The sequence below is a fragment of the Doryrhamphus excisus genome, linkage group LG11 (assembly GCF_037039965.1).
Source record: "Doryrhamphus excisus strain RoL-2023G ecotype Guam linkage group LG11, RoL_Dexc_Guam_v1.1, whole genome shotgun sequence".
NCBI lineage: Eukaryota > Metazoa > Chordata > Actinopteri > Syngnathiformes > Syngnathidae > Doryrhamphus > Doryrhamphus excisus.
In genome coordinates, this window is record NC_136367.1 from 5050001 (window position 1) to 5066242 (window position 16242).

The 16242-nt window shown below is 39.0% G+C and overlaps 1 protein-coding gene and 1 long non-coding RNA gene across 2 annotated transcripts in view; both read right to left on the bottom strand.

Annotated features, from left to right (window-relative positions):
• kcnk3a (potassium channel, subfamily K, member 3a) overlaps positions 1–16242 on the bottom strand; it is a 40828-nt gene that overhangs the window by 9010 nt on the left and 15576 nt on the right. The window lies entirely within an intron of this gene.
• On the bottom strand, positions 9378–12311 carry LOC144901244 (uncharacterized). The gene is made up of 2 exons (XR_013629404.1): positions 9885–12311; positions 9378–9688 (listed from the first exon to the last, which is right to left on the bottom strand). It is a non-coding gene; the product is annotated as an uncharacterized LOC144901244 (long non-coding RNA).

Genomic DNA, 16242 nt, shown 5'->3' on the forward strand with positions numbered 1-16242 from the left:
TTTCAGGGTCAGAATTCTAGATGATACACAGGTGTTCAAATACTTATTTGCAGCTGTATCACACAAATAAATTGTTAAAAAATCATGCATTGTGATTTCTGGATTTTTCTTTTTAGTTTATCTCTCTCACAGTGGACATGCACCTACGATGAAAATTTCAGACCCCTCCATGATTTCTAAGTGGGAGAAATAGCAAAATAGCAGGGTGTTCAAATACTTATTTTCTTCACTGTATATACATACATACATATATACATATATATACATATATACATATATACATATACATATATACATATACATACATATATACATATACATATATATAAGTTTATAAGTTTTTAATCCTCTCCTATTGCTTTTCATCAGATGAAGCCACTTTAACTCCTTAGTCACCTGTTTTCCATACATCACGTCTTGTGCTGTTTTAACCTTTCTGGGCTTGTCCCCAAAGATGAAAGCTACCTGGGGCATTTTAAGACAAAACACCACCCACTGCATGCGATGTCTTCATTACTCTGATTAATTAGGCCTCGCTCAGCGTGTGCCTTCAAATACATCAAAGAATGGCATCATTTGGTCTGCTTGGTCTCTCGCTCCCTTGTCATCCAATTAAATTCCCATTGATCACCAGGCCCGGTTTGTTTTTGACATCAAAACCAGGTCCATAACCTATTCATCAAGCTGAGCACCTCTCAGGACAATTAGTTTTTCAAGGAAAAATACTGCAGAAAAGCCAAACATTATAAAATTACCATGAAATATTGAAAAGATAGGAGAATAAAGCTGTAATGCTTCAGATGAAATATCTCGTTTTTTGAGGAACAACGAGCTTTAGTAGATTTGTTCACTTCCTGTATTCCAAATATACTCTTTGCCAATTTTGAAGTCCATAAGAAAATGATAAGGCAGTATAACAATATGGTACTAAAGGTTTTTATGCAGTGCATGTAGACCGGTCCTTCATTTGAAGGTCCTGATGTGGAATCATCTTTGATGGCATCCTTTAAGGGCCCACCCGAAGGAGATACATCACCACATTGTTAATAACTCCCCAGTGTGGGATTTACCTTCCTTCCTGCCTGCTGCTGCATTCACTGCCCACGGGAACGCTACTGAGATTTTTATTTTTTTATTTTTTGGTGGGTTGAAAAAATGTCCCTTTCCCACAATCCAAAGGATGCAATACAGGAAGCACACCAACGTGTGGCGCTGTGAACAGACACAAAGACTAAACCAGGTGACACTTCATACCATAGAACCGTTGTGGGCAAACTACATAATTAGAATTATATATTATTATATATTATATTATATTATTATATAATTTTGTTAAGTCAATGCGGCCCACGAGTCAAAATATTTGCCCACCCCTGAGTCATTTTGGGAGTAAAGAGTAAGGACAGTAAGGAGTAAAGAGTAAGGACAGTAAGGAGTAAGGAGTAAGGACAACAAAACATCAGGTCGCTGACATTATTTTTCTTTTTTTTTTTTTAAAAAAAAAAAAAGCAGATTTCCCACCGTTTTCAGATTTTCCCACTCTGGAGGCTGTATACCAAAAATACGGTATCAGGGCACCCAGAATGTGTGGATTTTTTTAGTTTTTTGTGTGGATGAGGGACTAAAACGATAAAGTACTGAAGAGTCTTGAACCAGTCATGATGTGCTATATCACTATATTGACGATTAATATGGTACCAGTTATGTAATTGTATGGTCATATCACCTCCTACTTTGGTACATGACAAAATTTTAAAATTACAATATTTATTTTTTTAAATTAAAGTAGTATTATTAAATTATTTTTTATTTTAATTATGATTTGATTATTTTTTTAAATATAAAAATATGAATAAATAATAAAGAATTAATTCATAAATAAATAATTAATAAAATTATTAATTAAATGAAAGTATATTAGGAAAGCAGGAAGTGAACAAATGTTGGTCATATCACCTCGTACTTCAATACGAGAGAAAAAAATGTAAACTATGTTAGGAAAGCAGGAAGTGAACAAATGTAACAGTTACTGATTGTAAAAGTACCAGATGGAGGGGTAGGATTTAATAAGCTTTGCTTCTTCCTACTCCTTTTGGACATGTGGAACTGTGAACTGATTATGTGATGCATTCAATTGTAATCTGATGCATGTTCAAATGAAATGAAACCATTACCATTACTTTAGCTCTCACAAGAAAACAACATGGTGACCCATAAATATAGTGGTGTAGTGCATTTACACTGCATGCATGTGATCTGTATCGGTGTCAGTATCGGATGATTTCAATCATGGATCACCGTGATCGGTTTCGGCAGCGTAAAACCCTAGTTGAATAGCGTCCAAGTATGAATAAACTCATAAAGTATAAATAAGCTCACAATAAGGCGACTCCATTTTGGAGTTGAGTCCACAGCGAACCCACACTGATAACAATGATGATGCCTTCATGACCACGAGAAGCAACCAATTGTAGACAACCTGGGTGTTCAGTATCACTATTCCCCTTAAGTCTATCCAACAGACCGAGATATACCACCCTGAAATGATAAACTTCAGAGACTGAAAAACAACGTGCTGCATATAAACACAACCACAATAGCGTTAATAGTATGTCTGTGATGTTTGGTAGTGTATATAATAACGTCTTCGGAAGTAGGAATAACCTGTTGACCAGGAATGGCACCCTACAAGTGGGAAAACCACACGGATCCACTTTAGACAAGAGAGGCAAAGGTGGAAACAGGAGCCCTCTGGATATTGTTGTCTGTGCATAATTGCACCAACATAATTAAAGGATAGAGCGTCTCATGTGGCTTATTGAGTTCGACACAAAGTGTTTACTGGTGAGCAATGGGGGGGGGGGGGTTGGGGGGGCTTATGTGGGCGATGTAAAGAAGTTTTGTTTGGCATCTTTGACTTTGGTTTCTCTCACAAATCGATCAAACTCCTTATTTCTAAAATCACAAATACTTCAACTTGCTGATATAGTTCATCTGCAAACAGCTAAAATAAAATAAAATAAAAGTAAAATAAAATAAAATAAAATAAAATAAAATAAAATAAAATAAAATAAAATAAAATAAAATAAAATAAAATAAAATAACCAATTACCGAAAAATGTGATCCAATACTTCTCTACAAGAGAGGAGAAATATGATCTCAGGGAAGAACTACATTTGAAACACTTCTATGCTAGGACTACGTTATGCTAGCCATAGCATTTCAGTATGTGGAATCAAACTATGGAATGGATTGAGTAAGGAAATCAAACAATGCACAACGATGAGCCAATTCAAGAAACAATACAAGCAGTTGATGTTTGCTAAATACAAGGATGAAGAGTCTTGAACCAGTCATGATGTGCTATATATATCACTATATTGACACTTACTATGGTACCCATTATGGCATTGGATGCTCATATCACCTCATACTTCGGTACATGACAAAATTTTAAATTTTGACAAATTTGAAAATTACATTTTTTAAATTATATTATTATTATTATTAAATTAAATTATCTTTTTTATTTTAATTATTATTTTATTGATTTTTTAAATATTAAAATTATTAATAAATAATAATAATTCATTCATAAATAAATAATTAATACAATTATTATTAATTATATTAAAATAGAAATTGAATAAAATCAAATTATATTAGGAAAGCAGGAAGTGAACAAATGTTGGTCATATTACCTCGTACTTTGATACGTGAAAAAAAACAAAAAAAACTAAACTATTTTAGGAAAGCAGGAAGTGAACAAATGTTGGTCATATCACCTTGTACTTCAATACGTGAAAAAAAAAAAAACAAAACGTAAACTATATTAGGAAAGCAGGAAGTGAACAAATGTAACAGTTACTGATTGTAAAAGTACCAGATGGAGGGGTAGGATTTAATAAGCTTTGCTTCTTCCTACTCCTTTTGGACATGTGGAACTGTGAACTGATTATGGGATGCATTCAATTGTAATCTGATGCATGTTCAAATGAAATTAAACCATTACCATTACCGACCCAGGATACTCAGAGTGCGTTACGCTTCATCCACGTATCCATAAGGAGACGTCAGCTGCACGCCAGTATCTCAGGCGTACAGGTGGCCTAAGCAGTGTGACGTCACCCTTATCTACGTTTACACCATGTGCCAAAGGCTGCACATATCGGGGAATGTTCCATTTGACTGCAAATAAACACCAATCGCGTAATCCCTTCAGAACAGGCTGCCTTTGAGCAGCGGCCCACTCTGTTTTCCAGGGCCACAGACATCAGAACGTGACCCTTCTAACCGTAACTCTTCACACACAAAAACGCACGTAAAAGATGACTATGATAGTAGATTTTCCCACACGGACATCGTCTCCTCGTCACAGACACCCCAAACTCCAGACGACCTCGTCATTGTTTACTCTGGCACTTTAACACAACTTTGGTCCCCTAATCTTCCGACATTACTCTCGGAACTTTTCTGACCTTGCTGGCAGCCGCTGCGTAAAGAGCATGTGAGTGAAAGCAGAGAATTCTAGGAATATCAGAACAAGTTTTCACTATTTAAAGCCAGGAAGGCCAATCAGGGATAACATAACGACAGTTATGGCACAGAACGAAAACAGAACGTATTCCGTGGTTTTAATGACTTTGATACGGTTTCAGGAGAGAACGAGTCAGCAGCGATCCGGCACGCATTCATCACAGGCGGTCTTGATGTAACATCAAGAGGAGACAACACTTTGGCAAAGCCTCCGTCTGGGTTCGCATTAACTCCGTTACCCCCGTGTGGGCTTTAAATTGAGCCTGGGTGTGAGCCGACGCCGCGCTGACACGGAGTTGACAAGATCTTACAGTAAATCCCACAACATGAACACAAAACATCAATTCATCGTAGCTTATGTTTTGCTATCGGCATAAAAAAAACAGACCAATTTTGAAATGCTGCTCAGGTTCCTTTTTTGGGGATATGAGAGGAAAACTTGGCAGATGGAAGTTTTCCATGAGCTCAGTGAGCACGGCATTCCGAGTGGAGTGTGAGATCTTTGTGAGGGGGGCTGGCTAATTAAATAAATCACATGATTTATGGCGCTGATACACACTGGATGTAGACTTGTTTGAAAAGTAGTAACACAGCTGGACTGGAACGGGGGTTGCATTAACAAGGACGAAGGGGGGGGGGGGGCATTGCGGACGGGAAGTTGATGGGAGGTTCAGAAACCATATCGAGGGAGTAGGAAAGGTAATTTTCAGTTTTTAAATCTTAATTTCAGCGATACAGTTGATGGAAACTGGGGCTGCACGGTGGTCGAGTGGTTAGCATTAAAATGCGTTAAAACGTTGTTTTGTGAACAGTCGTAATCGGACTGAAAAACTACATAGCTGACATTGCCTCCTTCCAGACTCCACCCCCAGCAATAAATGATATTACACCGCTAGCGTCTTGTAAGTAATTTGGCGTCCCGACACAGAAACACTTCACCTTGTTTGACGCCCTTCGAATGCCAACAACGGCGCTCGGTTACAACACCGCACACATGTTTCATTATCACAATGTGCCAATCACACTCACAACCTGAATGATGCATTCACGAACAGCAGGTATTCTTTAGGGTTATACGGTATACCGTATTTTTCAAACTATAAGTCACACTTTTTTTCATAGGTTGGCTGTTCCTGCGACTTATACTCCAGAGCGACTTATAAATGAAAAGTGTTATGTTACATAATCACTGGACACCTTTTCTGTGGTGTCTGTTGGAACTTGCCTTCCAAGAGGACGTAATGTCTGTTGTAGTCAAATATTTGTAAAATAAATTACCTGCAAAAGATGCGACTTGTACTCCAGTGCGACTTATGTATGTTTTTTTTTTACTTAATTATGCATTTTTGGCCTTGTGCGACTTATACTCCGGAGCGACTTATAGTCCAGAAAATACGGTACTCACAAAAAATGCGACTTATACTCCAGTGCGACTTATGTATGTTTTTTTATCTACCTAATGATGCATGTTTTGCCTTGTGCGACTTATACTCCAGAGCGACTTATAGTCCAGGAAATACGGTATGTAATGAAATGTGAAATCAACAGTACTGTATTGTAGAAGACAAAGGTATAAATACTCATACCCAAAAAACTGAATAAAAAATAGCCATATCTACTATAGTACTCAACATTTCTTTCAAATGTACATCATAGATTATTGGCATTCCGTATTTTCCGGACTATAAGTGGCACTTTTTTTTCATAGGTTGGCTGTTCCTGCGACTTATACTCCAGAGCGACTTATAAATGAAAAAAGTGTTTATGTTCCATAAACACTGGACACCTTTTCTGTTCATGTTTATTTTTTGTGTAGCTGAATAACCATTGTGTTAGCATATCTTACACCTATTCAGCCTGTTCTCTATTCTTTTATTGGTAGAACTTGCCTTCCAAGAGGACGTAATGTCTGTTTTGGTCAAGTAGTTTGTAAAAAATTACCAAAAAAATTACCAAAAAAATTACCAAAAAAATTACCAAAAAATTACCAAAAAAATTACCAAAAAAATTACCCCAAAAATTACCAAAAAATGCGACTTATAAATGAAAAAAGTGTTTATGTTCCATAAACACTGGACACCTTTTCTGTTTATGTTTATTTTTTGTGTAGCTGAATAACCATTGTGTTAGCATATCTTACACCTATTCAGCCTGTTCTCTATTCTTTTATTGGTAGAACTTGCCTTCCAAGAGGACGTAATGTCTGTTTTGGTCAAGTAGTTTGTAAAAAATTACCAAAAAAATTACCAAAAAAATTACCAAAAAATTACCAAAAAAATTACCCCAAAAATTACCCAAAAAAATCACCCAAAAAATTACCCCAAAAATTACCAAAAAAATGCGACTTATAAATGAAAAAAGTGTTTATGTTCCATAAACACTGGACACCTTTTCTGTTTATGTTTATTTTTTGTGTAGCTGAATAACCATTGTGTTAGCATATCTTACACCTATTCAGCCTGTTCTCTATTCTTTTATTGGTAGAACTTGCCTTCCAAGAGGACGTAATGTCTGTTTTGGTTAAGTAGTTTGAAAAATAAATTACCCGGAAAAAAATGCGACTTATGTATGTGTTTTTCCTACCTAATTATGCATTTTTGGCTTGATGCGACTTATACTCCGTAGCGACTTATAGTCCAGAAAATACAATATATATGTGTATGTAAGTCTACAAATCTATTTGTTTAGTCTCTTTAATAGAAGTACAACATTTGAATCACACTTTAAACCAGGGGTGGGCAAACTACGGCCCGGGGGCCACAATCGGCCCACCATGCGTGTCTTAAAGCGTTTGAAGTATTTCAACTTTTACTATACAAACTGGCAAACATGACTTGTCGGATAATCTTATTTCATAAATAAACCAACAAAACTGTCAAATTAAATGACATTGTTTGATGTTTAAAGTACTCTTGAAAAAAAGGGACATGAGAACATACAGCTGACAGTAAAAGCAACACTTTTACAGATAAAATTAGACAAATAATTCAAGGACAATTATAAGCATAAAATAGTGTGTGTATGTGTTAAATTTATGTTCTGGTCCCTCGCACAATTTTGTTAACTCAATGCGGCCAACAAGTCAACATATTTGCCCACCCCTGCTTTAAACCATGGTATTATGAGCAGTGAGGGGTTGCATTCAAGGACTTGTTTTTAGTGTATTTTCCCTCATTGTACTTATGTACTTATGAATATCCACTTCCTGTTTACTTGCACACCGACACACATTATAAAACTGTTGTTTTATAGTTATAGTTACAGTTATATTTTAACTGTTGTGTCCTTGAATGCATCTTTTTGCATTCAGACTCTGTGGGACCGTGTGGGGACGCTCCACGCTCCGTCCGTCTTGCTTGCTTGCTACATTACACATTACACTAAAATATTTTGTTGTCATTAATTTTGTCGGCCTTAATTGACATATCGTATATTTATATATATATTTACATATCGCAAATATCGAAGCCGTGGTCAGCTCAAAGAACAGATGGATCAGTTCCAAGTGCTCCATTTAGGCTTTCAAAGTGATTCCGTGTGGGCGGACTAGCGAGGAAAAAAAAAAAAAAGTGAAGAGAAATATGGAAAGAACATGTTGTGTAATATAATACTAGAATATCAAATTGTTTCTTTTGTAACACTGCCAAAACATACAGTATGTGCAGTCAAAATATACCCAAGTAGTGGACCATCGCTGTGGTCCATGTGACATTTTTCCTTGGTTCTTTAAACACCACATGACAATAAAGTGCTATTGGACTCCATGCTCAGCATGAAATATCGTAAATTTCGGTATTTTTCAGAGTCACTTTTACATCTCGGCATGGAAAATGGATCAAGTGTGAATGAGGAGACTATTGAATGAACCCACTATTAATCTCTTTCTCTGTTTTGGTTGTAGGACACGTGACGGGAGATCATCAGAAGCACTTGACCTAAAAAGCCAGCTTAGCTATCAACAAAGGAACAAAACCTCAAAGTCGAGCAATGTAATCTAATACCGTCATTTCACGCCTTGTGTTTTATGGAAATTTGATGTGCAAAAAATAGCGACCGCTCTGCCCTTTCGGTGCGGGCCTGGTCACCAGTTTGCGGCACATGATTGCAATCATGTACCGTATATCCCCTACGGCTGCTTCGGTGGCTTTTCAGGAGCAGATGCTGTCCTAAAGTGACGTGCGTTGGCAACGTAGCCGGGCACACGACACGCAGATCGGTTTACTTAGTGAAAGCGTGGATGCAATATGGAAAAAAACAAGCCTGGATTAAATAGGGACACTGAGAGGCACGCTGATAAACATCAGAGCCCGCTAGCACAAACGACATTGCTTACATTTAGTGGGAGGCGGAATTGGATGCATTATGTGGCCATTTTTTTTACTTAATTATGCATTTTTGGCCTTGTGCGACTTATACTCCGGAGCGACTTATAGTCCAGAAAATACGGTACTCACAAAAAATGCGACTTATACTGCAGTGCGACTTATGTATGTTTTTTTTTATCTACCTAATGATGCATTTTTGCCTTGTGCGACTTATACTCCAGTGCGACTTATGTATGTTTTTGTTTTTTTTACTTAATTTTGCATTTTTGGCCTTGTGCAACTTATACTCCGGAGTGACTTATAGTCCAGAAAATACGGTACTCACAAAAAATGCGACTTATACTCCAGTCCGACTTATGTATGTTTTTGTTTTTTTTACTTAATTTTGCATTTTTGGCCTTGTGCGACTTATACTCCGGAGCGACTTATAGTCCAGAAAATACGGTACTCACAAAAAATGCGACTTATACTGCAGTGCGACTTATGTATGTTTTTTTTATCTACCTAATGATGCATTTTTGCCTTGTGCGACTTATACTCCAGTGCGACTTATGTATGTTTTTGTTTTTTTTACTTAATTTTGCATTTTTGGCCTTGTGCAACTTATACTCCGGAGTGACTTATAGTCCAGAAAATACGGTACTCACAAAAAATGCGACTTATACTCCAGTCCGACTTATGTATGTTTTTGTTTTTTTTACTTAATTTTGCATTTTTGGCCTTGTGCGACTTATACTCCGGAGCGACTTATAGTCCAGAAAATACGGTACTCACAAAAAATGCGACTTATACTGCAGTGCGACTTATGTATGTTTTTTTTATCTACCTAATGATGCATTTTTGCCTTGTGCGACTTATACTCCAGTGCGACTTATGTATGTTTTTGTTTTTTTTACTTAATTTTGCATTTTTGGCCTTGTGCAACTTATACTCCGGAGTGACTTATAGTCCAGAAAATACGGTACTCACAAAAAATGCGACTTATACTCCAGTGCGACTTATGTATATTTTTTTTTATCTACCTAATGATGCATTTTTTGCCTTGTGCGACTTATACTCCAGTGCGACTTATGTATGTTTTTGTTTTTTTTACTTAATTTTGCATTTTTGGCCTTGTGCGACTTATACTCCGGAGCGACTTATAGTCCAGAAAATACGGTACTCACAAAAAATGCGACTTATACTGCAGTGCAACTTATGTATGTTTTTTTTTATCTACCTAATGATGCATTTTTGCCTTGTGCGACTTATACTCCAGTGCAACTTATGTATGTTTTTGTTTTTTTTACTTAATTTTGCATTTTTGGATTGTGCAACTTATACTCCGGAGTGACTTATAGTCCAGAAAATACGGTACTCACAAAAAAAGCGACTTATACTCCAGTGTGACTTATGTATTTTTTATCTACCTAATTATGCATTTTTGGCTTTATGCGACATATACTCCAGTGCGACTTATGTATGTTTTTTTTTTTTTACTTAATTATGCATTGTTGGCCTTGTGCGACTTATACTCCGGAGTGACATATAGTCCAGAAAATACGGTACTCACAAAAAATGCGACTTATACTCCAGTGCGACTTATGTATGTTTTTTTTTTATCTACCTAATGATGCATTTTTTGCCTTGTGCGACTTATACTCCAGTGCAACTTATGTATGTTTTTGTTTTTTTTACTTAATTTTGCATTTTTGGCCTTGTGCAACTTATACTCCGGAGCGACTTATAGTCCAGAAAATACGGTACTCACAAAAAAAGCGACTTATACTCCAGTGCGACTTATGTATGTTTTTTTTTATCTACCTAATGATGCATTTTTTGCCTTGTGCGACTTATACTCCAGTGCAACTTATGTATGTTTTTGTTTTTTTTACTTAATTTTGCATTTTTGGCCTTGTGCAACTTATACTCCGGAGTGACTTATAGTCCAGAAAATACGGTACTCACAAAAAATGCGACTTATACTCCAGTGCGACTTATGTATGTTTTTTTTTTATCTACCTAATGATGCATTTTTTGCCTTGTGCGACTTATACTCCAGTGCGACTTATGTATGTTTTTGTTTTTTTTACTTAATTTTGTATTTTTGGCCTTGTGCAACTTATACTCTGGAGCGACTTATAGTCCAGAAAATACGGTACTCACAAAAAAAGCGACTTATACTCCAGTGTGACTTATGTATTTTTTATCTACCTAATTATGCATTTTTGGCCTTGTGCGACTTATACTCCGGAGCGACTTATAGTCCAGAAAATACAGTACTCGCAAAAAAATGCGATTTATGTATGTGTTTTTCCTACCTAATTGTGCATTTTTGGCTTTATGCGACTTATACTCCAGTGCGACTTATGTATGTATGTTTTTTTTTACTTAATTATGCATTTTTGGCTTTGTGCGACTTATACTCCGGAGCGACTTATAGTCCAGAAAATACGGTACTCACAAAAAATGCGACTTATACTCCAGTGCGACTTATTTATGTTTTTTTATCTACCTAATGATGCATTTTTTGCCTTGTGCGATTTATACTCCGGAGCGACTTATAGTCCAGGAAATATGGTATGTAATGAAATGTGAAATCAACAGTACTGTATTGTAGAAGACAAAGGTATAAATACTCATACCCAAAAAACTGAATAAAAAGTAGCCATATCTACTATAGTACTCAACATTTCTTTCCAATGTACATCATAGATTATTGGCATTCCGTATTTTCCGGACTATAAGTGGCACTTTCTTTCATAGGTGGTTTCGGTGGCTTTTCAGGAGCAGATGCTGTCCTAAAGTGACGTGCGCTGGCAACGTAGCCGGGCACACGACACGCAGATCGGTTTACTTAGTGAAAGCGTGGATGCAATATGGAAAAAAAAAAGCCTGGATTAAATAGGGACACTGAGAGGCACGCTGATAAACATCAGAGCCCGCTAGCACAAACGACATTGCCTACATTTAGTGGGAGGCGGAATTGGATGCATTATGTGGCCATAAACTTTTATCTGCGTGTGCTGTTACAAAAGCAATTACTATGCTAATGGACATGTTGAGGTCTAAGGTTCGGACGATGGAACATACCGTGCATGCTAGTCAACATTTGCCTCTGAGGAGGGGGAAAAGAGGGAAATTGGGAAGACTGCTGGATGTTTCGATACTTAGATCGCCTTTGTTTTCTTTGAGGAACATCCATTTTTTATACCGATTATAATGTTCAGATGTCATGAGCACTAGCCATCCAGCTAAAAGCAAGAGCTGTTAACTCAACATGCAAACTCCACACAGAGATGGCCGAGGGTGGGATTGAACTCGGGTCTCCTAGCTGTGAGGCCTGCGCCCAAACCACACGACCGCCATGCCCAATGAAGAACAATAAAAAATATTTGACAATAATAATTTTTACTGGGTGGCACGGTGGTCTAGTGGTTAGCGCACAGACCTCACAGCTAGGAGGACCAGGGTTCAATTCCATGTGGAGTTTGCATGTTCTCTCCGTGCATGCGTGGGTTTTCTCCGGGTACTCCGGTTTCCTCCCACATTCCAAAAACATGCTAGGTAAATTAGCGACTCCAAAATTGTCCATAGGTATGAATGTGAGTGTGAATGGTTGTTTGTCTATATGTGCCCTGTGATTGGCTGGCCACCAGTCCAGGGTGTACCCCGCCTCTCGCCCGAAGACAGCTGGGATAGGCTCCAGCACCCCCAGCGACCCTCGTGAGGAAAAGCGGTAGAAAATGAATGAATGAATGAATTAATCATTTTTACTATATTAAACTCTTCTGCACTCTGTGTGTATGCTAGCGGCCCCGCCTCCACCCACCGAGACAAAGAGGCTAAAAGCAAGAGCTGTTAACTCAATATCCAGCTTGACTGAATGCACAAGGCAGCTAGCATCCGCCACACTAATCCACCTAAACCTCACTCTCTTCCGGGTCACAACACCAATGTGACCCACCTGGTCCGGCCACCCCTGTGTTCTTCCCAGGTCCGTAGAACACTAGCCATCAAGCTAAAAACTCAATTCGCTAAACAAGAAGGTTCGGCATCCGTGACACAGGACTACATCATCCACTCCAATAGACAAGCGAGTCTCCGATTAACCTCAAATATTGATCTACTTTCTACTAAACCAACGCCAGCACGGGGGCTTGCATCCCAACTCCCCACAGAGCGTCAGCGCCGAAATTGGACATGACACACTAAGATATTATTTATTTTTCCAAACTTTTAATAGAATGACCATCCAGTTTCATGTGAGTGGCAGGTCGTCTTGACCCTTCTGTGGGGCGACTACAGCCTTGGGCGGTCCAGATGGCGGCGCAGGGAAGATAGATAGAAGTGCAGCTCCACCTCCGCTCAATCTGGAAATTCACCTTACGAGACCCGAGTCACGCATAAACGGAATATCCATCTGTTATTCATTCATTTTCTACCGCTTATCCTCACGAGGGGTGCTGGAGCCTATCCCAGCCGACTTTGCCTGAGAGGCTGTTTACACCCTGGACTGGTGGCCAGCCAATCACAGGGCACATATAGACAAACAACCATTCACACTCACATTCATACCTATGGACAATTTGGAGTCGCTAATTAACCTAGCATGTTTTTGGAATGTGGGAGGAAACCGGAGTACCCGGAGAAAACCCACGCATGCACGGCGAGAACATGTAAACTCCACACAGAGATGGCCGAGGGTGGGATTGAACTCGGGTCTCCTTGCTGTGAGGCCTGCGCGCGAACCACACGACCGCCATGCCCAATGAAGAACAATGAAAAATATTTGACAATAATAATTTCTACTACATTAAACTCTTCTGCACTCTGTGTGTATGCTAGCGGCCCCGCCTCCACCCACCGAGACAAAGAGGCTCTATAACTGAGAAAAGGGTTCACTCCCGACTGACTTCGGATGAGACACTCTAGACTGGTGGCCAGCCAATCACAGGGCACATATAGACAAACAACCATTCACACTCACATTCATACCTGTGGACAATTTGGAGTCGCTAATTAACCTAGCATGTTTTTGGAATGTGGGAGGAAACCGGAGTACCCGGAAAAAAACCCACGCATTGCAAACTCCACACAGAGATGGCCGAGGGTGGAATCGAACTCTGGTCTCCTTGCTGTGAGGCCTGCACGCTAACCACTAACCACTGCACACCGTGCAGCAGAGGTGAAAACATGTTAACATATTTAATGTAAATTGTTGCAGAATTATAAGCAGTGTCAATGATGCGCTAGCCTGACAACCAGGCTAAAAGCTACATTGTGCATTGAGCATCGAACTTTATCATTCATTCGTGGCGAGTACCTAGGAATGTTATATTTACATCCCTTTAATAAGTGTGTGAGGTATATATTTGTTTTCCGCCTTTTTTGTGTAGTCTTGTTTTAGCCTTGTTAGTATCTTTATAATTGAGCATTCTAAAGGAGTGTATTGACTGCAGACTCTATATCAACATCCAGAAGTCCATTTTCCAACATTTAACCAACCTTCAACATTCTCCCAGCCCCCGAGAGACCGGCTGTGTTCAATACATCGGTAACCGTGCTGCTCTATTAGCTTCCTGCCTACCCCGAGCGGTTCACAACAGCGGAATGATTTAGTCAGACGGCAGCAAATGGCTGAATGTTGCCTGCTTATATTCTGTCTCCAAGGGGAATTTGTTTTCCAATTTGTTTTCAGCATCTGCTTAATATGCCAACAAGCCAACCTGGATGAAGTGGGCTGTCACGCACGGGGCCCTAATGATAATAACAATTACAGTCACAGGTGAGTCCTGTTTACCCTTGAGGGTCCCCATCACATTTGGGAGCTCATGAGTACACATTTCATATCCAGGAAAGTAATATATACAAGCACTAAAACAACAGGCTTGGAGCTTAATCAACAACAAAAACTGTCAATTTATTCTCAAGTGCGGAGAGACTCCAGGGCTGGAAATTAAGACGTGACTAAAGCGAGTGAATGGTTGTTTGTCTATATGAGCCCTGTGATTGGCTGGCCACCAGTCCAGGGTGTACCCCGCCTCTCGCGCGAAGACGGCTGGGATAGGCTCCAGCACCCTCGCGAGGATAAGCGGTAGAAAATGAATGAATGTTAACATGTTTTCATCTCGGCTGCACGGTGTAGAGTGGTTAGCGCGCTGGCCTCACAGCAAGGAGACCCAAGTTCGATTCCAACCCTCAGCTATCTCTGTGTGGAGTTTGCATGTTCTCCCCATGCATGCGTGGGTTTTACTCCGACTTCCCCCCACATTCCAAAAACATGCTAGGTTAATTAGCGACTCCAAATTGTCCATAGGTATGAATGTGAGTGTGAATGGTTGTTTGTCTATATGTGCCCTGTGATTGGCTGGCCACCAGTCCAGGGTGTACCCCGCTCACCCGAAGACAGCTGGTATAGACTCTAGCATCCCCATGTGACCCTCGTGAGGGTAAGCGGCAGAAAATGAATGAATGTTTACTATATTAGATGACTATTAAGGTGACTATAGGGGTGTTATTTTGTGTCTAGAAGGCTCTAATAGAGTTAACAGCCATATTTAGAAGGTCGTAATCAGGTTTTCTATGCTCTCACCATAAAAATATCCACATTTATGAATAAGGAATGTGCCCTGTGATTGGCTGGCTACCAGTCCAGGGTGTACCCCGCCCACCCAAAGACAGCTGGTATAGGCTCCAGCATCCCCCCGCGACCCTCGTGAGGGTAAGCATTAGAAAATGAATGAATGTTTACTATATTAGATGACTATTAAGGTGACTATAGGGGTGTTATTTTGTGTCTAGAGGGCTCTAATAGTGTTAACAGCCATATTTAGAACCAGGTTTTCTATGCTGAAAATATCCACTTTTATGAATAAGGAATCGTACTTTACGGGAATACTTTATGTGCCCTGTGATTGGCTGGCCAATGGTGTGTTCATGAACGGGAATCTCAACACTCAAAGAAAACATCAATGAAGCATAATCCGTGTGCACAGTTAAGCTGTACATTGAATGTGTATCATGTATTTATAAATTAATACCAACTTGTAGCGAATGAGATGTCTCTTTTTAGCACCAAAAAACGGTGTTATTATGAATTTCAATGTCAACAAACTAATCTTTCCAAGGACGTATAACACACCTAGGCACACAAACACGAGCAGCATCAAACCCTTCATAGAAACAGCAGACGGTAAGGGCTTATTTTGAAGTATGCCTCACTGGCAATGTATTGATTTTTTTTACCTCGCTACTAACCTCAGGCCATCTCCTTAAGGTCAAGGTCATGCGTGACCACAAACTCCTCAGCTGAGCAGCTTTCTACTTTTTATATGTTCAAGTTACAACCGGGTACGTTTTTTTTTTTTTTTTATTGTATTTGCAGATCTTCTAAATGTA